The following is a 23,423-nucleotide window of genomic DNA, read 5'->3' on the forward strand; positions in this document are numbered from 1 at the left end:
TCGCGCTGCTTCGAGGAACGCCCGTGTGCTTCCGGCAGCACCTCCACCCTTTTCTCCTTTCGTGCGCAGACGAATAGGCATCGGCATCTATTCGCCGGCCTGTTCGGTTGTAACCGCTCGCGTGCTCTGTTGTGTATTTGATATTCGTTAATATACAAACACTTGTGTCTCCCTGTCTCTGTGTCCATTCGCGTCTTCTGTGTTGACGGGCCGTGCCCCCTGTGTTTCTTTGCTCATACGCGACCGGGCGTCTCTCTCTTTCTCTTTCCCCTTCTATCACCTGCTCTTCGGTTCAAGACCCCGGTGGTTCCGCCTCGTTTCTCCACGCACGCGCGTAGCAACGCGACAACGTTGCACTATGTTGAGCTTGATTCTCAACACAACTTAAATTTAAACTATAGTGTATGTTACAAGCCTATTGGCTGGTGGGTGAGTTGGCAGAGGTAAAGTCGGCTTTAGCTGATTGATAGCTTGTTGAGTTAGCTGATGTTCGAATCCGATAATAGTTTATTCAACTTTTGAACTCTAGGCCATCGGCTCTCCATGCACGCTGGTTCTCGTGCTGTTCGATGGATCATTGATCTATTTTCGGTTCCATTCAACCCTCGATTGTCTCTTGTCCTTTTGGTCCCTTTGCACTCAGTTGCGTCTTCAGCCTTCTGGATGACGAGCTCCTTCGATTTTGCCTTTTTGACTTGTTTGGCCGTGCTATTCTTCGACTTAGCTTCTGCTCTTCGTTCGACTCTTCTTTGCTCGCGCGCTTGTTGTAGTCCCATCTGTACTCTTAGTGCTTTGAACCATTGATCTAGGAGTGACTTTGTTAGGTTGTCGGCGATGTTCACCTCGGTATCGACCTTTTGGACTTCGAGCTTCTTGTCAGTGACAATCTCCCGAATATGAAGGTACGTCACCTCAATGTGTTTCATCTTAGCATGATATACCAGATTCTGGATGAGGTGTATTGCGCTATGAGAGTCGCAATAGAGGATTGGTACTGGATGGTCGATTCAGCTTGTTGCTGAAAAATTGGTCAACAGTCGATGCAACCAAATGGCTTCCTTCGTTGCCTTGGACACGGCTATGTACTCGGCCTTTGTAATCGATAGGGCTATGCACTCTTGCAATTTTGACCTCCATGATATGGCGCCACTTCCATAAGTGAATATATAGCCTAATGTCAACTTCCGATTGTTGGGATTGCCGGGTAGTCGGAGTCGATGAAGCCTTCAAATTCGGTTTGATTATCTGATCCGAATGTCAGTTGCAGATATTCAATTCCTCATAGGTACTTGAAGATATTTTTTATAGCTTCCCAATGCTTCCTTCAAGGTTTGGAGTTGATGACCCCTACAACATGTGCAAGGTCGGGTTGGGTTGTCACCATTGCGTACATTAGAGTTCCTACGGCATATGCATAGGGTATTTGGCTCATGAGCTTTCTCTCCTCTTCTGTGGATGGAGAGTCTTTGTCCAATAGTTGATGCAACATTAGGAGTGAAGTTGGTGCCGGTTTCACGTTCTCCCCGTTGAAAATTCTAAGCACCTTTTGGATATAATAAGACTAGGAGAGTCAGAGGGTCTTTGCTATCCGATTTCGCTTTGTCCTCATGCCTAATATTTGTCGGGCTGGTTTGAGTTCCTTCATTGAAAACTTGTCGTGAAGGCTCCGTTTTAATCCTTTGTCTCTGTTGATTGCTTCCGACAATGAGCATGTCATTGACATATAGGATCAGATAGATCCAAGACTCATTAGCCGATTGCCGGATGTACATGAATGGGTCGGAGTTCGACCGGCTGTAGCCAAGCTGCCGGATGTAGGTATCGAACTTCTGATACCACATTCTCAGCGCTTGCTTTAGGCCATATAGTCTTTTCTTCAGCTTGCAGATGAGGTGACCTTGGTCCCCGTCACCGTGAAACTTGCCGGTTGAGACATATAGATGTCTTCATCTAGATCTCCATGAAGGAAACCCGTCTTGACATCTAGTTGTTCAAGCTCTAGGTCTTCCGTCGCCACGACCCCTAGAAGGAGCCGAAGGGTGGCCATTTTGACTACCAGTGAGAAGATCTCGTCGTCGTGAGAACTTGCATCCGTACTTGATTTTCATGTTTCCTCGACTGATCATCCATGACGACTCACTTAGAGTCGTCGGATACCCAGCTTCGGTTAGCAGGCCGATGGAGACTAGATTCCTCTTCAACATGGGTACATGCCGGACTCAATGCAGGGTGATAGTATTGTTGTTCGGCAATTGGATGGGAACCTCGCCGATCCCTGCGATTACACACTCCTGCCCATTGCCTAGTCGGACTGTGTCGTTGGCTCCGGCCAAACAGTTCAAGAACCATTTGATGTTGGGGGCCACATTAAATGTGGTGCCGGAGCCTAACAACCACGTTCCTGCGTCTTGCGGACTATATAGGATGTGAAGGATTACTTGCAGAAGCGTTAGAAAACAGAGAAAGTAGGGAATACACAGAGTACACGGGAGAGACAGAGAGAGTAGAACGTAAACGCTATATTCAAAATAATATAATCACTCTGTATTTACAACTATGCTCAGTAGCACTATTTATACAAGTCCTCGTGGACTGATAGAAGTACCGCGTACTTCAATGCTCACACGAGCATCTGACACTTACTACGAGACTATAATTGCCTAGTAGTTTACACTAATACTAGGCTTCCGGTTACTAATTGGATTCGGCGAACCGGCTCCCCAACTCACCGGCTCTGTTACTTGCCGGCTCGGTTACTCACGGCTTACCGATCCGTCTTGTTTGCCGGCTCAGGCTTATTCAGCCAATCCGGCTCCAGTTGAGCTTGCCGCTCAACACTCCCCCTCAAGCTCAACTTGAGGTTGGATCCTAGTGTCAGTCTCTATGGTAGTCGGTTCTTTCAACCGACTTCTCCTGGTGTCGCTCCGCCTTGCTCGCGCTCCTCGTCCGGTCCAGTTCTGTTTGCCGCGATCCCTCTTGTTCTGCACGCCTCGACCTTCTCGGTCGGTATGTTTGCTCAATAGGCCCCTCTCAGCTCCTTCGTTGCTGTGACTCTGGCGCTTATCGATCCATTGGTTCCTCCGCGATGGCATCGACTTCCGCTGCATCTGTGTTTGCTTGGCCTTGAATTGATTCGGTTCTTCCGAGTCTGTCTTTTGAACCGAATCAATTGTCTCTGATTCATTCTAGCTCTTGTCTGAATCGGTTGCTCCCGATTCGTCTTCTGGTTCCAAGCCCTTCACCACATCGGACCATGTCCAGGTCTTGGCCTTCTTCCTTCGGTCGGCTCTATCCTTCTTGACTCTGCCGCTGCTGCCGCTTGTTCCGACTTGTTCGGATGTGTCAACTTCCCTTGTCAACTCGGCTCCTTTCTTCTTCTTGACTTTCCCTTCATCGGTGCTTCCCTCACTGGCGCAATCGGTAGTCTCTTTGCCTTCGTCCGTTCCGATGTCCTTACCTGTTCTCCCCCTCACGTGTGGCACGTCGAGATGCTGAACATCAAGCATTTTGGTGAAGTGCTGCAACTTGTCTGATCTGAGCGGTTTGGTGAAGATGTCGGCAACCTGCTGATCCGTGTGAACATACCAAAGTTCGACCTCACCGCTCAAGACACGGTCACGCACAAAGTGATAGTGCACTTCTATGTGCTTTGTGCGAGCATGGAATACGGGGTTCTTGGCGAGTTGCATGCTGCTGATGTTGTCATAGTAGACCAGAATCGGGGTCGGGACCTCGATCCATAGGTCTTGCAACAGTCTCCGAAGCCAAATGGCTTCACATGTGGCAATGGTAGCGCTCTGATACTCAGCCTCAGTGCTCGATAGAGCAACTGTTGGCTGCTTTTTGCTGCTCCACGCAACAGCCGCGCTACCTAGGGAAAACATGTAACTGGAGGTTGATCGACGATCGGATGCATCGTCGGCCCAGTCAACATCTGTGTAACCGACCAACTCTTCGGGTATACTGCTTCGGTATAACAGGCCCCGGTCCTTCGGGCCGCTTACATATCGCAGTATCTGATGCGCGCACTGAAGGTGCTCCACGGTCGGCTTCTACATGAACTGACTTATCATTCCGACCGGATAGCTGATGTCGGGTCGCGTGATAGTCAAGTAAATAAGGCTTCCGACAATTTGTCGGAACCGAGCAAGCCGGTCCGGAGTTGGGACGAAGCTTCTGGTTCCGGTCCAGGGGTGTGGATACAGGTCGGCATTCTGTCATGCTGAACTTGTACAACATATTCAAGACGTAATGTCGTTGTGAGAGAAATATGCCGTCCGGGGTTCAGATCACCTCGATCCCTAGAAAATAATGAAGGTCCCCCAGATCCTTCATCTCAAATGCGTCCGACAACTGGGACTTGACGCAGTTGATTTCTGGAACACCTGGTCTGGTGATGACTAGATCATCAATATACAATGGTATACATACCGGACCGGCTGAGCCTTGCCGGATGAACAATGAAGAGTCCGATTTGGAGGCCACAAACCCCATCTTACACAACCGGTGCGTGATCTTCGCATTCCAAGCTCGAGGGGCTTACTTCAGGCCGAACAATGACTTCTTTAGCCGGCATACCGCCGACTTGTTCATCTCCGATTGAAAACCGGGGGGCTGAGTCATAAAGACTTCTTCTTCAAGATCACCTTGAAGAAATGCATTCTTCACATCCATCTGATGAAGATGCCACCCCCTTGCCACAACAACCGCCAACACCACTCGAACCGTCGTCATCTTCGCTACAGGAGCGAAGGTCTCGTCGTAGTCGATTCCGTGGGTCTACGCGTATCCCTTCGCCACTAACCGGGCTTTATACTGGTTAATAGAACCGTCGACGTTGCACTTTACCTTGTATATCCACTTGCATCCGATCGGTTTACAGTGATGAGGAGGGTCAACCAGTTCCCATGTCTCATTGACATCAAGTGCCTGCATTTCTTCCTCCATAGCGGCACGCCAATTTGCGTCCTTGGCTGCTTCTGCGTAGCTCTCCGGCTCACGCACCTTTGCCACCTTGGTCATGTACGCATAATGATGCGCCATGTACTCATTGTACCCGTACCGCTTGATGGGATCCTTCTGGCGAGTGGACCGACGTAACTCACCGTTACCCGGTTTGAGGCCCTTCTTGGCCGGTTCGGTCTTTGTTGCCGAAGATCCGTCTATCTCCTTGTTGGAGTTCGATGCACACCGATCCGACTCATCGTTGCCAGTTTCGAATTCCGGCATCTTCTTCTTCCCCTTCTCTTTGCGCGTGAACCGTCTCCTAGGTTCCTTGCGCGGGGAGTGCACGACAGAGTCTCCATTACTCGTCGGTTCCTCATTGAACTGGTCAGATTGACTCAGTCTCTCGTTCGGCCCTCTCAACCGGAACGATTCCGGACTCTCATCCTGAGTCCACGCTTCATCATCCTCTACCTGGGCCGGTTCAGGCTCACTAGCCTCATCCTCTGACATCGGGTTAGATTCGGAAGTCAGAGTCGGTAAGGAGTACCATGATGCCGATTCATCAACCTCGACATCTCGACTAACTCGGACCTGCCTTGTCCGGGGGTTATAACACTTATAACCCTTTTGCTCTTGAGCATAGCCGACTAGGATGCATTTTTCCGATTTTGCATCTAGCTTCCTCTGCTTCTCATCCAGTACATGCACATATGCAATGCTACCGAAGATCTTCAGGTGACTCAAATTCGGCTTCCGCCCGAAATACAGCTTGTGAGCTGACACCTTGTCACCGATCCGGTTCTGGATGTAGACAACTGTTTAGACTGCCTCCGCCTAGTAGAATTTGGGCATGCTCTTCTCCTCCAACATTGCCCTTGCCGCATCGATAAGCGACCGGTTCTTCCTCTCGGCAACACCGTTCTGTTGCGGTGTGTATCTGCAGCTGAACTCTCGCCGAATTCCCGTTTGCTGCAGATAACTGTTGAATTGGCCGGAAAAGTATTCTTTCCCGCCATCCGACCGCAGGCATTTGATCTTCCTCTCCAATTCCCGTTCCACCATGCTTTGGAGACTCCGGAAACACTCGAAAACTTCACTCTTACGCTCAATGAGGTAGATCCATGTGTGCCGCGTATAGTCGTCGATGAAGGAGACGAAATATCGACTCCCGCCAAGACTAACATTTTGTGCCGGTCCCCACACATCTGAATGGATTAGGTCGAGCTTGTTACAACTCCGGTTACATTCGGTAGGGAATGGAAGCCGGTGTTGCTTCTCGAGTTGGCAGGTTTCACATACTTGGGTCTTCCGGCCGCTGAACTTCGGCAAACCGAAAACAACTTGTTTCGTTTGCAGGTCTTGAAGCCTCCGGTAATTGACGTGGCCTATCCGCTTGTGCCACAGGTCGATGTCCGATTCGACCTTTTGTCCTTTTGCAAACAGAGCGGTGCCAATGTCATTGGTGTCGAGGATAAACATCCTCCCGTCTCTGCGCCCTTGCGCAATAATCTGGCCCTCTTCCTCGATGAAGCACCCAAGGTGCGTAAACCGCGCTTGCATCCCCTGGTCGATGATCTGTCCGACTGACACCCGGTTCTTCGTGATTGTCGGAACGTGTAATACGTTCATCAGCTTCCCCTTCTGTCCGACGTGGCTCAAAGGGACTTCTCCGATGTGCACGATTGGGTGAGGAGTGTCGTCTCCGGTTTCGACTACTCCTGGTTGATCCGGTTTCTCCAAAAAGGAGAACCACTCTTTGTGGCTCGTCATGTGGTTCGACGCACCAGAATCAACATACCACACTTCGTCCGATTTGGAAGCGGTCTTCTTCATCGAGTTCGCCTCGTGCTTCATTACCAAGGCTGGCCCGTTACCGTTCTTGGATCCTCCCGATCCCTTGGTGTAGTGTGAGCTTTGCCGGCCATCCTTGCCGGCCTTGCCGGATCCGGATTTGTCCGAATCGGTTCGTTTTCTCCAACACTCGCTTTCTCTGTGGCCCTTTTTGCCACAATACCAGCATTCCGTTGCTGACTTCTCTTGCCGTCTTCCAGTCTCGCCATGACTCCCCTTGCCTGTGGGAGTCCCGGAACTGCTGTCGGCACGTTCTCTGTGCCTTCATTCTTGGTCTTGCCGGCCGCCTCCATTGCGTGCCGACCCGCCTCGTCCACCACGCCCATGGGACCGATCCGCCTCCGTGTACAACATCCGGCTGTCAGTGGGTGCGCTAGTTGATGCACCGGCGTGGTTCTCCTCTACAAGGAGCATCGACTGTAAGTCGAAAAATGATGGCGTAAGAACGCTCTGAACTTAGAGGCCAGCCCCAAGACAGACCTGTACCATCTCGTCTTCCTCTACGGTAACGTTGATAGAGGCAAGCAAGTCATAGATCTCTTTGATCCGGGCCGTGTAATCCGCCACCGACATGTCCTTCTGTCGGACATTGCTCAACTCCTGTCGGAGTTGCAGCTTCCGAGCTGTAGTGCTCGTGGTGAAAACCTTCTTCAGGTTTCCCCAAGCCTCCTTTGGCGTCTTGGCGTCTCGGATGTGGCTCAACAGCTGGTCTCCGACACTGGATGCGAAGCAGTACATCACTCTGCTTGCCGATTGTTCCCACATTGGGAAATCCTTATGTGCCGCATCAGGTGCTGTTTCGTTGGCTCCTTCTACAAAACTTTAGTAGCCATCCCCAAGCAGGTACTGGTGCATCTTATACGACCAAGATGCATAGTTGGATCTGTCGAGTTTCTCCACAAGGAGCGAGCTAGCCATCCCTCTATCCATCACTTCTCTGTCTGCTGTTTTACGACCTGTTAGGGTTTGCTTTCAAGCGTTTGTCGACTGCAGAGGATGTTCTCAACTCTCGCGCTCTGATACCATGTGAAGGATTACTTGCGGAAGCGTTAGAAAACAGAGAAAGTAGGGAATACACAGAGTACACGGGAGAGACAGAGAGAGCAGAACGTAAACACTATATTCAAAATAATATAATCACTCTGTATTTACAACTATGCTCAGTAGCACTATTTATACAAGTCCTCGTGGGACTGACAGAAGTACCACGTACTTCAATGCTCACACGAGCATCTGATACTTACTACGAGACTATAATTTCCTAGTAGACTACACTAATACTAGGCTTCCGGTTATTGATTGGATTCGGCGAACCGGCTCCCCAGGTCACCAACTTTGTTGCTTACCGGCTCGGTTACTGATGGCTTACCGATCCGTCTCGCTTGCCGGCTCAAGCTTATTCAGCCCATCCGGCTCCAGTTGAGCTTACCGCTCAACATAGGACTTCACTGGTTGACGAATCCTCTAGGGAGAGGATTTCTCCAAACCAGGATTCAACAACATTGACTTGATTGGCGATAGGAGAATGGTTCAAATCGGATTGTCCTTGAGTCTGATCGAATCACCGACCATTCTTCTTTCTCTTGATCGACTAGCAGTTGGAAACATTGTGACCAAACTTTCTCTAGTGGGTGTAGAAAGCACTAGATTGACTATTCCTCAACTTCTACCATTGTCAATTATTCCTCCTCGGCCGGTTGAGACTTCGGCGGACTCGGTCAAGTAGTGAACTTCTGCTAATTCATCGATGGTGAGTCCCATTGATTTTCGCCGAATGTCCTCAGTGAGGACTTGTCTGATTCTTTTGTCTAGATTCAGCTTTGGACAACTGTTGGCGAATGTTGTGCAGAATACCTTCCAACTCAAAGCACATGACATGCCAACATATGGAACATGGTGGTAATCGGCGAGATGGTTGATGTGGACTTGATGAAGAAATATTTTGTAAGATAAGGATGAGTGAAGATGGTGTGGGGGTCAAAGCACATTTTTTGAGATTGTGACAACAAACGTCGACATGGCTAATGCCAATGTAAAACTGGTTCAAAGCAAATAGTGGCAGATACACAAAACATGGTCAAGGATTCATCCTTGTTGCTTAAAAGCAAAGCCAGATGGGAATCATCAATCGATATGCGGTGCAATTGGACTGCCTGAAATTATCTACACCTAGAAAGATTGGACTGTAAAAAAAAAAGAGAGAGAAAGGATTACATGAGAAAAAGCCCTATTTAGGGAGTGCTTTGACTACTATATATGCCAAAGGCGGTGCATTGGAGAAGCATATAAAGTGTTTATGGAGCTTCAGGTTCGAGATGTTGTCTCATGGTGTGCTATTATTTGTGGATATGCTAAAAGGGGAAAGGGTCGAGCATATGCAAAATGATGGCATTGCTCATGATTAGATCACTTTTGCATTTGGCATTATTTTAGGCGTTACTTTGATGGCTATGTATGCCAAATGTGGTGAATTCGGAAAAACAGAAATAGTCCACTATCAATGTGGCAAGGATGTGTTGAAATGTTTAGAAGTGATGCATTGTGACTACTTGTATCTTGAAAGCATGTTGTGCCCTTGGGGAATTTGTAAGGGTTAACGAATCCATGATGAGATAATTTGTAAAAGTTTATTGGACGAGAATGTTATGCTTGAGGGAATGCTTTCGTTGACATGTATGCCAAATGTAACGATTTGGAAAAAACTTGCTTGCTTTTTTATGAACTTCATAGTCAAGATTTGGTCTCACGGTATTGGATATGTAGGCTAAATGTGGTCAAGTAAGAAAAGTACATAAAGTGCTCAAGGGGCTTCTAGTTCAGGATGTATGTGGTTTCTTGGAATGCACTAATTTCAAATATTCCCAACATAGACCTGGCCAGGAAGCATAGAATCTTTTTGAACAAAGGCAAAATGACGGTGAGCATGGATATGATAAGGAGACACTCATGTGCTATGAGAAAATGTGAGTTGAAGGTGTGCCATTGGATGCCATTACACTAGCTTGTGTCTTGAATGCTTGTGTTAGCAATGGAGACACTACGGATGTTTCATGAATATGTGTTGAAATTATCCTCAAGGGATTAGAAAAGGAGCTCCTTATCGGTAGGATTTTGGTAACTGATGTTTAGGCTAAATATAGCCTTCTTGCAGAAACTCAACAAGTGTCTCTCAAACTCACAAGTAAAGATGTAGTATTGTGGAATGCATTAATTTCAGGATATATTGAATGTGGGGATGTTGAGAAGGCAATATGTTGTATTGAGAAAATGTAACAAAAAGGTGTTTCTCAAGACACTATACCATTACTTTGTAGTGTGAAATCCTACAATAGTCTAGTATTCATCAAGCAAATGCATGCTGAGATAATTAAGAAAGGATTGGACAAAGATCTTCTTATTGGCAATTGGATTGATTGAAGTAGCACGTCAAGTTTTTGACAACTTGCCAATCAAAGATGTGATCCTATGGACTGCACTAATTATTGGTTATGTAGAACATGAGCATGGTGAGAAAGCACTAAACCTCATGAAGGAGATGCAAACACATAATATCTTGCCAAATACATTTGCACTTGGTTCTAGCTTGAAATTTTGTGGTGATACTCGAGATGTTGAGAATGGGGAAAATTGAGGAAGTGTTCAATCATTTCTATCAAATGAAGGATCCATGGCTAGCCATTGTCTTACACAAGACAGGTTGGGAAGAATTGTCGCTTTTCTATTTTGTATTTTGTATCTGATATGCCGTTTTAAAACTAATGGAAGAATATGTTGTTTGGAAGAAAAAGAAAACCTCCCAACTCGCCGGCAAGCTTGAGAGAAGGGCAAGGGCTTTAACTTCTTCTTTGAAGTTAATTCCTTGGGAGGAGAGTTCAGACAACTCCCGACTGAAGGTGTTGATGTGGGAGGTCGCAGGATTTGTTTCTCTTATCTTTATATTGAACAACTATCAGATCAATATGAGCTTCGATGAGGACTACTTCTTTTCGTAAACGGCTTGGAGGTTCTCCCATAGGGCAAATGTTGATGTCTCTTTGGCCATGCTGAAGTAGACGTTCTCAGCCAGATGCATTTGAATGGTCGACTTGGCTATTTTGTCCAGGGAGCGCCGTTCGTCTGCTGTCATCGAGGTTAGCTTATTGTTGTGCCATATTTCCTTGATTTGACGCCAGATGATTAGTACATCCAGCATCATCTCCTTCCATGGGGCAAAGTTCCTACCATTGAACTTCTAGATTTCCATTTCCATGTTGGATGTTGAAGCCATGTTCTGTAGGAAATGAGATTTACTGACCTGATCCTTTCCTTCAACCAATTCTTCTCTTCTAAGATTTATGTTACTATTGCTATTGCTGCCGGACTACAAGTCATTCTGATACCAGATGTTGGATATTGAAGTTGCGGACCTGTCAATGAGTCTACCAAACAATACAAGTAGCAAACAAGATGGAGTTATGCACTGTGACAAGGTTCATGAAGATGAAAGACAAACAGTTGCAAAGAGATAGATAGATAGATAGATTATATTATCGTCTTCGGAGGTCAAATATGATAATTTTATAGATTGTTTTTTTAACCCCTTGATTTTTCTTTTGTGCATTAGTGGATCGAACTCAAAGCCTTTTCTTTTAGGTTATGACAAGAATCTACTAACCAAACCATCACACAAATCGAGAGAGAGAGAGAGAGAGAGAGAGAGAGAGAGAGAGGGAGAGGGAGGTTTGAGCTCAGAGAGATTATCTTACATTAGCCACCAACTTATCTTTACAAGGTCAGTTACCCACTTATATAGTTAGGTTAACTATGTATTCACACTAGAGATACAAGGTGGGCAGAGTGGGACTTTTATCCCAATAGACCTTCGAGGCGTTATGGTGAATCGGGTTCTTCGAGAAGGCGAAAACACCTTGATTGTCGTTGTAGACAACTGAAGCCGAGTTAGAGTTGGCTTGTCGAAACATGCATGCCAATCGACAGAGCCATAACGCCTCCATCGCCGCATCGGACACAGCCACATATTTAGTCTCGGTTGTCGAAGTGGCTATGTACTCCTGAAGTTTCAACTTCCAAAATATTGCTACAGTGTCGAATCAGAAGAAGTAACCGGTTGCTAACTTTCAGTTGTCCAAGCAATCGGCAAAGTCTGTGTCGTTGTAGATGACTACGCCTGAGTTCTTGTTCAGGCCGAAGAGGATGCCAAGGTCTTATGTGCCCACCAAGTATCTAAATACATGCTTAACTGTGTTCTAATGGTGTCAGACAAGGTTGTGAATAAATCTGTTGATGACTCCTATATAATGTGCTATATCAGGCTGTGTCACGACCATCGCGTACATCAAGGAACCGACTGCGGTGCATACAGTATCGACTTCATATATTTCCCCTTGTTGAGACAGCCGAAGGCTAATGGAGAGCAGGGTTGAAGGAGATTTGACCGATTGCATGTTGAAGCGCTCCAGGACACGTTTGATGTAGTCAGCTTGAGACAAGAACAATTGTCATTGATTTCGGAGCCGACTAATTTTCATTCCGAGCATGTGTTTTGCCGAACCTAAGTCCTTCATCATGAACTTCAACCGCACTTGCCGAATGAGATCGGAAAGACCTCTGACATGCAGGCTAGAGAGAAGCATTTCATCCATGTATAAGATGAGGAAGATGGTTGATCCATCTCGAGTTGTTTTCGAGAAGAGATAGTGGTCCTCATCACTCTTGAAGAAGCTAACCAATTGTATAAAATCATCGAACTTCTTGTACCACTTCGTTGGGGCTTGCTTCAGGACATAAAAACTCTTCTTGAATGGGTAGACTAAACGTTCTTGTCCGGGTTCGATGAAGCCTTTTGGCTGTTCCATATAAATCTCCTCCTCTACATCACCATGGAGGAACGTCGTCTTGACATCTAGCTAGATCAACTCCAAATCTTCAGCTGCCATGACACTGAGTAAGAATTGAAGGGCGGTCATTTTTACCACTAGTTAAAAGATTTCGTCGAAGTCGACGTTATATTCCTACTGGAAACCCTTCGTTACTAATCTGGATTTGAATATGGGACTTGCCGCATCGAACGTCTCTTTTACCCGATAGAGCCATTTGCATTGGAGAGCGCGTTGATTTGTCGGCAATTCAACTAAGTCTCAAGTCTTGTTGTGTCCACTTGGCATCTAGGTATGGAGTTTGAAATGCCGATGCTTCTTCATATGCCGTCGGCTCGCCGGCATCCATGAAGAAGAGTCCAAGAGAGTATCTCTCTGATGGCTGAGAAAGCTGGTCGGATCTTCGTGGGACGATTGGACTCATCAGTGTTGTGTTGTACGACGCCGGATCGTTGTGCGAATCGGGTAAAACCATCGAGGTTTTGGACTAGGAGGACAAGGAATTTAAGGTGAATAAAATTCGTGTCCATGAGTATAATGTATTAGATTAATCAATATTTAGAAACCTAATAACTCCCCAAGAATTCAACCCCCCCATTTACATTTTTCTCCCACCCTTATATAGTGATGGGAGAGGCTATGTATAGCTCGCTACATGGCAAGCATCATGCTTTCTCTAACTATAGTATTCATGCACACTAGTTGTTCATGAGTAGCTCGCCACATGGCAAGCATGATGCTTTCTCTAACTATAGTATGCATGCACACTAGTTGTGCATGAGCAAGTTTCCTAGAATATATGTGAGGATAAACTCTTGTGTAAATTTAAAATCTATAATTATATTACTTATGATGAGTTAGTATAATGGTAAAGTTTGGCGTTGTTAACATGTAGGTATAAGGTTCGAACCTTGCCTTGTGCATTTAATATATTTTCTTTTATCATTTTCTTCTATTTCTTCATACCTATTCATTCAGGTACTCTGTACAATTTTCACGATGTGTACAAATTACACTATGACACTCCCCCCCTCCGAACATGCACATCCTTCGGTATGTGTTGAAGTTGTTGGTATTTGTTATTCTCCTTCATCCGTAGTACCCTCCATTTCTCTTGATATGTCGATCGTTATTTCCAACCCACTTTCTTCGCTTCCTGCATCTCCGTGATCCATGTCAGCTCGTTCCTTTGTGTGGGTGTTGTCTAAAGTTATGTCTGCTTGTTCCTTTGTGTGGGTGTTGTCTAACGTTATGTACAGGGCTTCGCATCACTTTGCTTCTTGAAAATCTTAATCCGTTTTCTTGTTATAGGCACTTGTAGTACTTTTCCATCCAGCTTGCATAGTTGGTAAATTCCACTGTCGAATACTTTTTGAACCTCGTATGGTCCAAAACACCTTTGAGCAAATTTCCGTATTGAGTTGTGTTGATGATCCAAACTAATGTCGTAGAATATCACCCAATCCACTTCCTCGATCTTTCGTGGTCATAATTGGTGTTTTTTGTTGAATAGATGTTTCCTCTAGAATTGCGCTTCTCACTGTCGTCCTACCGCTTTTGCAATGTCATGTGGTCTTCCTTCAAGCTGTCGTATCCTGTTAGGGGCATGACCATATAATATCCCGTGGTGAGAATGTACCATAGTATTCTATACATGTGGATAAAGTGTGAGGGTTAAATGAGAGTGTAAAGAAGGGGATAATTACTTTTAATCCTCGGGATTGAGACAACCCATTAGGCCAAGTGTGAACTTGTCTGGGGGCCTTGGGTCTGGCTATAAATATGAGGCCTAGCAACCCTCATTTGATTATCTCTTGACTACATCATGACTCCATTCTTGTGGTGGGTCAACTCTTGTAGCGAGCGCACTAGCACCACGTACGACTCAATGCCACGACGGTGGTATGGGACGCCAATCGAGGCTCGAGTTCGTCTCGATCCCTTCGCTCGGGGGTGGTCGGGTGGATCGACACCCATCTATTATATCGTTATCATATGCTTACTTTAGATCTAAGCTCTAACAATTCGTCTTAGAGCCATGTTCCTAATGTTTCGTTTGTTGATTGTTTTCTTTTGATGGATGGCGATCGATCGGTGTGCGGTCAACCGTGATTCAGAAAGGCATTAATAAGCGAGGTAAACCCTAAACCCTTATTGATTCAATGATCTTGTAGTGGTAATGGATTGGTTGTATAAAACGTATACATATGTGTATGAGATCAATACCTCATTTGACATATATTTGATATGTGATTCGTGTCATATGCGTACGAGGTTAATACCTCAATTGTGTATTACGTTCACATACATATGTTACGTATGTGTAAGAGGTCAATACCTCAATTGTGTATGACGTCACCCTTATTTTTGGATGTTTCGTTTGCGTAGAGGCTATATGCCTCGATTGCGTAAAGTGTGGAAACTATTTAGCTATTATGGTTGTTGTGTAGTAGCTAATTAGCTAACATGTAGTTAATTAGCTAAGTGGTAGCTAATTAGCTACTACCATACTTTTAGCGGAATAGCTAATTAGCTAAGTGGTAGCCAATTAGCTACTATAGTTTAGTATAGTAGCTAATTAGCTGAGTGGGAGCTAATTAGCTACTACCATAGTTTAGTTGAGTAACTAAGTACCTAAGTGGTAGCTAATTAGCTACCACCATACTTAGCTGAGTAGCTAATTAGCTACTACCATAGTTTAGTTGAGTAACTAATTAGTTAAGTGGTAGCTAATTAGCTACTACCATACTTTAGCTGAGTAGCTAATTAGCTACCTACCACTTAGCTACTACCATAGTTTAGTACAGTAGCTAATTAGCTAAGTGATAGCTAATTTGCTACTACCATAGTTTAGTATAGTAGCTAATTAGCTAAGTGGTAGCTAATTAGCTACTATGATAGTTTAGTACAGTAGCTAATTAGCTAAGTGGTAGCTAATTAGCTACTACCATACTTTAGCAAAGTAGCTAATTAACCAAGTGGTAGCTAATTAGTTACTACCATACTTTAGTTGAGTAGCTAATTAGCTAAGTGGTACAACGACGACAATATCGGTTAAACCCAAACTATGCAGTCAAAGTGAAAGAAGAGATCGATAAATTACTCCGAGTCGGATTCATCAGACCAGTTAAAAAGGCAACATGGTTAAGTCCAATAGTGGTGGTGCCAAAGAAAAACAACAAAATTCGGGTTTGTGTCGACTACCGGAAACGTAATGCAGCTACGGTAACTGATGTGTTTCCATTACCCTTTACTAACGAAGTCCTAGATGTAGTGGGCGGACACAAAGTTTATAGTTTTTTAGCCGGATTCAGTGGCTACAACCAAGTAAGAATTCATCCAGATGATCAAGAAAAAACGTCTTTTGTAATGGAATGGGGAGTATTTGTGGTAGTGGTAATGATGTTTGGGTTAAAAACGGCTCTTGCCACATTTCAAAGGGTAATACAAGAAATTTTTAATGATTATATTCCTGCCTTCATGCAAGTCTTTCTAGATGATTTTGTTGTTTACAGTTGGAAAACAGAACACTTTGAACATTTAAGATTGTGTTTGGAACGTTGTCGACCAGGTCAACTTAGGCTAAATCTGACTAAATGTGCATTCGAAGTAACAACTGACAGTTTATTGGGGCATATTGTGAGTGAAGAAGGCATAGTAGTCGACCCAGATAAAATTAAAGCAATAATGGAGGCACCAACACCAACAAATGAAAAAGCTCTTAGTCGGTTCTTAGGACAAATAAGATGGCATAGTCAGATGATGAGGTACCTTGCTGATGTTGCAATACCGTTGCATACAACGGTACATAGAACACCTTTCCAATGGACGACGGTCGAACAAGATGCGTACAATTGTCTAAAGAAAATGCTCTCTAAGGTTCCAGTCGTGCAACCTCTTGACTGGAACAAATCTTTTCATGTGTTCGTTGTTGCATCAGATGCAACAATTGGGAGCTCCCTAATGCAGCTATCGGAACTGAACTGGTATAGGCCGGTATATTACGCTAGTCGGAAACTTTCCACATCTGAGTGAAATTATTCAACAACAGAACGGGAAGATTACCGTTTGGGGCGGAAGTTCACCTTTCATGTCGATCATTCTGCTTTATTGTATTTAGTCTCAAAGCAAGAACTTAAACAGGAAAATTAGCAAGATGGGTGTTGCTACTTCAAGAGTTTGAATTTGACATCCTTCATCGACCAGGGGTACAACATACTGGGAAAGAAACGGCCAGGAAAATATGGAATAGTGGGTTATGGTGGCCGACAACAACAAGAGATGCAATCGAATATTGTCGACAATGCGATTTATGTCAAAGAATGGGACAACCAACAGAAAAGGATAGAATGCCTTTTCAACCCGTATTGCCCTTAGACCCGTTTCAAAAATGGGGACTAGATTTTGTCGGTCCATTTAAGCTAGCAGTTGTACGGACAGGGAATCGATATATCATAGTTGCTACGGACTACTGCACAAAATGGGTTGAGGGTAAACCTTTGCAAGATAACATGGCAGCATCGACAACTAAATTCTTATATGAAAATATATGGTATCGATTCGGGTGTCCTATCGAATTAGTAAGCGACCAAGGTACTCATTTCATTAATAAAATTATACATGAATTATCAACATATTATGCAGTAGTACATAAGAAAAGTACTCCGTACTACCCTCAAGCTAATGGGCTAGCAGAATCCACAAATAAAACACTTCAAATGATTCTGAAGAAAATAGTGAATAAGAATAGGACAGATTAGAACCAGAAGCTAAATAGTGCTTTATGGGCCTATCGTACATAATATAAAACAACTATTAAATGCACTCCATTTAGGATGGCATTTGGATTAGAAGCAGTAATGCCGATAGAATTTCAAGTTCCGACACTCCGCGTTGTCGTGATGTTTCTAACACATAGTGTGAAACCACCCTCGAAAAGAAGTAAAATAGTAGTTCAAATAAACTAGTATTGTGAAGTCAACTTTATTGGTAGAAAAATATACTTTTTCATTTTCCAAAGATAATTCCTTATAAATAAATGGTCAAAGGATTGAACCTTACAATAAATAATGATGAATATTAAGTTAGAGGCGGTTTTCAAAAGTAGAGAAAAAGATGGAGAGAGAAAAAAAGCACGCGTGGATATGAGGAGCACAGTAGAGAAAAAAGCTCATAATTTCCTCGTCAGATGTCCAAATTAGAAAAGAAAAGATGCCTAATAATATCTTGAATGTGAAATTTGGGGCTAGAAAACAGAAATAGTGAGGAAAAGAAAAGTCAACTCATATAGACAAGCTTTTTTTAAGGGGAAAAAGGCAAGCAATCCTAAACCTATAAATAAGAGCCTATTCTAGTGAAGAAGGGGGGAAGGGAGAAGGAACGCAAAAGCTCTACTCAATTGGAAAGTGGAAGAAGAAGGATCAACAACATTGAGAGGCATCATCAACAAAGAAACTCCTTCTATACTCCACTCTCTTCTTTCCTCCACCTCTCTTCCCCCATTCATTTATAAACAATCCTTCATATTCGCATCCAACCCATTGTAACATGATTCTTATATTATAAAAGAATCTATTATATTGATGTAAACTAATGTTTTCTTTCATCTACTTGTCTTATATGTAAATCTTGATTGTGCTTATTTGTTATCGTCATTTGTGCTTATTTGTTTGTGTGTCTTGTGACAAGGGAGTGTTTCGGGCTTGCCCATCCACCTCTCCTTTCACAAAGGCATTCAAACTTACGTATCTTGCGTGTTAGTGTAAATCTTGCTTGTGTGTTCATGCGACTTGTGGCAAGGGAGTGTTCGGGCTTGCCCATGCACCTCTCCTTTCACAAAGGCATTCGAAATCGTGTCTCCCATGTGTAAACCTTGCTTGTGTGTTCGTGCGACTTGTGGCAAGGGAGCGTTTGGGCTTGCCCATGGACCTCTCCTTTCACAAAGGCATTCGAAATTGTGTCTCCCGTGTGTAAACCTTACTTGTGTGTTCGTACGACTTGTGGCAAGGGAGCGTTCGGGCTTGCCCATGCACCTCTCCTTTCACAAAGGCGTTCGAAATTGTTTCACCCGTGTGTAAACCTTGCTTGTGTGTTCCTGCGACTTGTGGGAAGGGAGCGTTCGGGCTTGCCCATGCACCTCTCCTTTCAAAAAGGCGTTTGAAATTGTGTCTCTCGTGTATAAACCTTGCTTGTGTGTTCACATGTTTTGTAACAATGGAGTGTTCGGGCTTGCCCATGCACCTCTCTTTTCACAAAGGCATTCGAAACTCTATCTCTCCTGTGTGTAAGTAAGCATTTTCCTTGTGTGTCCGTGTGTAAGCCTTTCTCACATGCCTTTCTTCACCTTGTGACTAAGGGTTGATTCAGGCTTGCCCATGCACCTCTCCTTTTCACAAACACGTTCGAATACTCGTGCCTTGTTTGTGTAAGCCTTCCTTGTGTTGTACGTGTAAGCCCTATTTCCTTCCCGTCTATAATGTTCGGAAATCGGTCTCTCCGGATGGGATTCGGTGATGAATAAAGAGGACCCGTGAGAACCGGAAGAGAAGACATATCTGTAAATATGTTTTGAGTAGGCCTATTGAGGCTATATTTGTAAATAGCCCTAAGTTCATATAAGTATAAATATGACTTAGGGCCATCACTTTGTATATGTGGTATTATTGTTGTTGTAACTATTGTACAGTGAGAGCGGCAGACAAGGAGAGGGAGAGAGAGATACAGAGTGATACTCTGTTGTAACCACCGCCTGGCGAAGAAACCGAGCTCGAGGTCGTTGCCTACGAGTCTCTAATTGTACCCCTTCTTTGCATAGTGATAGTTCGGAGTCTGTGTGCTCCCGTGGTTTTTCCCTATTAGGGTTTTCCACGTAAAAATCTTGTGTTCAATCTTTAGTTCCCATTTCTGTGTTCTCCATTCTCATCGAAGTGTTCAAGAATCGGTTGTGGCCGAGCAATATTCCACGTTTTTCTCTACAAACTGGTATCAGAGCGAACAACACAAGAGATGGAAGAATCATTGCGGCATGTTCAAGCTCACCAGCTCCAACTAAATGTGGAAGTCGAAGATGAGGGATATGCTGGTGGTTAAAGATCTTTGGTTGCCGGTTCAGCTCGGGGACAAGATACTGGATAAGATCGACACCACAATGTGGGAGGTGATGCAAATGAAGAAGACGACATACATCCGGTGCTTCATCGACATGAGCCTGTACAACAACTTCAATGAAGAGAGCAAGGCTCATGACCTCCAGGAGAGGATCGGCATCATGTTCGAGAACAAGAATGCCATTAATCAGGTTTCCGTATTCGGAAGCTAGTGAGGCTCTGGTACCAGGACGGCTCCAGTATGGCGGAGCACACGAATGCCTTCCAGGGGCTGATACACCAAGCAACCTCGTTGGAAGTACCTCTTGCTGATGAGGCACTCGCATTGCTCCTGCTCGGTTCCCTCCCGGATAGCTGGGAGACGTTAGTTGTCACGTTGGGTAACGCCGGACCGGAAGGAAAATAGTTGTCCCTAGCAAGGGTAAAATCAAGCTTGCTAGATGAAGAAGCTCATCGGAAGGACCGGGAGTCCGGAACCGATCTGAAGGCCTTGGTCACGGAAGATGACCACAACCGGGGAAGAGGCCGGTATTAGAGTCCCCAAAACCGGGACAAATCGGGGATGAGGTCGAAGTCAAGGGGGAGGCCCACGTGCTTCTATTGTGGGAAGCCGGGACACTTCCAGAAGAACTGTCGGCATTTCCGGAAGGAGAAAGAAACTAGCACTACCGATTCGCAGAAGAGTTCGGACCGAAGAGGCCTGGATCGGAAAGGAACGTCGGCGATTGCGACAAGTGAAGAAGAATTGATGCTCATTACCTAAAAGAATGAGTTAAACCTTGTCGGCGACGAAACAACATGGGTTGTCGATTCTGGAGTGTCGTTCCACCTGACACCGGACCAAAAATGCTTCTCATCCTACACAGCCAGTGATCATGGTTGTGTCCGGATGGGGAATGAAGGTACATGCCGAATTGTCGGCATAGGAGATGTGTTGTTGACAACATCAACCGGATGCAAGTTGCTACTGAAGGATGTCTGACACGTTGTCGCGTTGTTACGCGCGTGCGTGGAGAAAGGCGGGACCACGGGGGTCATGGACTAGAGAGTGATGGAGCGTAGGAAGTCGTGCTTCACTGTTTCTGGGGCATCCCAGAGACACACCGGAAGCAACCGAAGGGAGAGAGAGAGAGAGAGAGAGAGAGCGAGCGAGCTTAACACCGACTCACGCACACGCACACGCACACACGCACAACCCGACTCACGCCTTATGTACAGAAAACGCAGGAAAGGGTAAGCACCCGACGCCAACAACGACGCGAATATACACAGACAAACGTATATATATATATATATATGAAGGGAAGAATACATTCCCGGCGTCGAGCCGGACTGACGTAGGTTACAGTAGTCGTCTGCTGTCAAGCCGCCGTCTGGGAGCTCTCAGCTCGTCGCGCCGAGCGGGGTCTTGCACAGGAAGCCGAACCAAGCAAACCCTAAGAGAAACACGCAGAAGGAGAAGAAGAAGAACCTAACTCTAAACCTAACGGTATACCCTCTAATGCAAAATGGGCAACCCTTACACAAAGGGTGTTCCCTTCCTTTTATAGAACAAGGAAAGAGATGTGTTACAATGTGGGACAAATCCCGACTTACATGGGATCGTCTGTCCCGACTTGACTACTCTTCGGCGCCATAAAGGCGCCCTCGATATTCACACTAAATGTACACGGGTGCGTACACACTCTGCACTCCGCCGATGTAGCCAATGTTCCACGGTTTCCGCCTCTGGCCGAAATTCTTCACAACAACGTTCCGGAGGTTCGACTGAACCTGATATCAGCCAGTCGGCTAGATGATGAAGGCTACACGGGTAGCATCCGGAACGGAGTCATGAAGTTCAGCAAAGGGAGTCTAATAGTGGCTCGAGCCCGGAAGGTCAACACGTCATACTTGATGCATGCCCAGATATGCCGGGAAGAAGTGAACGTAGCATCCGACATTGCCGATGAGTTGTGGCACAAAAGACTGTGTCACATGAGTGAGAAGGGGATGAAGAGGCTTGCCGAAGACAACCTCATTCCAGTGAAGGACGTGCAACTTGAGAAGTGCACCGACTGCTTGGCAGGCAAGCAAAACCACACCTCCTTCCGGTCAAGACCATCGATGAGACGGAATGCACCATTGGAGCTGGTGCATACTGATGTGTGTCAAGTGGACATGAAGTCACATGCCGGATCACAATACTTTGTGACGTTCATAGATGACCACAATCGGAAGCTGTGGGTTTCATCATTGAAGACAAAGGATCAGGTGCTATCCGTATTCAAGCAGCTCCACACGAGGGTGGAAAGAGAAACCGACCGGAAGCTGAAGGTGGTTCGAGCAGGTAACGGAGGAGAATACCGGGGGCAGTTCGAGGAGTACTATCGGTCAAAGGGAATCCGGCTCGAGTTTACTGTGCCGAAGACACCAGAACTAAACGGGTTGGCTGAAAGGATAAACCAAACCATAATGGAGAGAGTTCAGAGCATGCTAGCTAGCACATGCAAAGTTACCCAAGACGTTTTGGGCTGAGGCGCTGACGATGGTGACCTATGTGATAAATAGATCACCCTCAATACCCTTGGAAGGAGACTCACCTCGGAATGTATGGACCGGTAAAGATGTATCCTACCGGCATCTGAAGGTGTCCGGGTGTCTCGCATATGTGCATGTTGCAAAGGACAAGAGAGCAAAGCTGGATCCGAAGTCCAGGCCATGCATATTCCTTGGATACCGCGATGATGAGTTCAGTTACCGAGTGTGGGATCTGGTCGACAAGAAGGTGTTCCAGAGTCAAGACATAGTCTTCATGGAAGACAGGATCATTGCCGACTGGGAGTCGGAGAAGAATGTGATGAACTCCGGATCATTCATTGAAAACCGGCTCGAGGACACAAGGACTTACCCGATTGAAAACCGGACGCTAGCCGGTAACCTGATGACACTCGACGAACCGGTCGGATACGGACAAGAAACCGAACCGACCGAAGAAGAAGAAGAAGACACCAGAACCGGACAAGATCCCGAATCGAATTTGGATGAGGAACAAATGGAGGAACCGGCACTCAGAAACCAGGGATGGAGATATCCTCTCCGGGAGAGAAGAGCCCCCCGGAGATTTCCGGATGCAGAGCATGTGTTGCTAACCGATGAGGGGGAGCCGAAAAGCTTCGAAGAAGCAAAGAGAGACACCCACAACCGCAAGTGGTTGAGTGCCATGCAAGATGAGATGGATTCCCTACATGAGAACCACACATAAGAATTGACGGAGTTGCCAAAAGGGAAGAGAGCACTCTGGAATAAGTGGGTGTACAAGTTGAAAGCGGGAGATGCCAGAAATCCACCTAGGTATAAGGCCCAAATTGTGGTGAAGGACTTCCAGCAGAAGAAAGGAGTGGATTTTGATGAGATCTTTGCCCCGGTAGTAAAGATGACATCCATCCGGACGGTATTGGGCATAGCGGCAAGCATGGACCTCAAGGTAGAGCAACTGGATGTCAAGATGGCATTCCTACATGGCGACCTCGAAGAAGAAATCTACATACACCAACCAAAAGGATTTGAGAGGAAAGGGAAGGAGCACCTGGTGTGCTGGCTGAAGAAGAGCCTATACGGACTGAAGCAAGCCCCCCAACAATGGTACTGGAAGTTTGACTCC

Source organism: Azolla caroliniana, unplaced genomic scaffold (genome assembly GCF_043228905.1).
Source record: "Azolla caroliniana isolate FFs.n. ecotype wild unplaced genomic scaffold, voAzoCaro1.0.p SCAF_14, whole genome shotgun sequence".
NCBI lineage: Eukaryota > Viridiplantae > Streptophyta > Polypodiopsida > Salviniales > Salviniaceae > Azolla > Azolla caroliniana.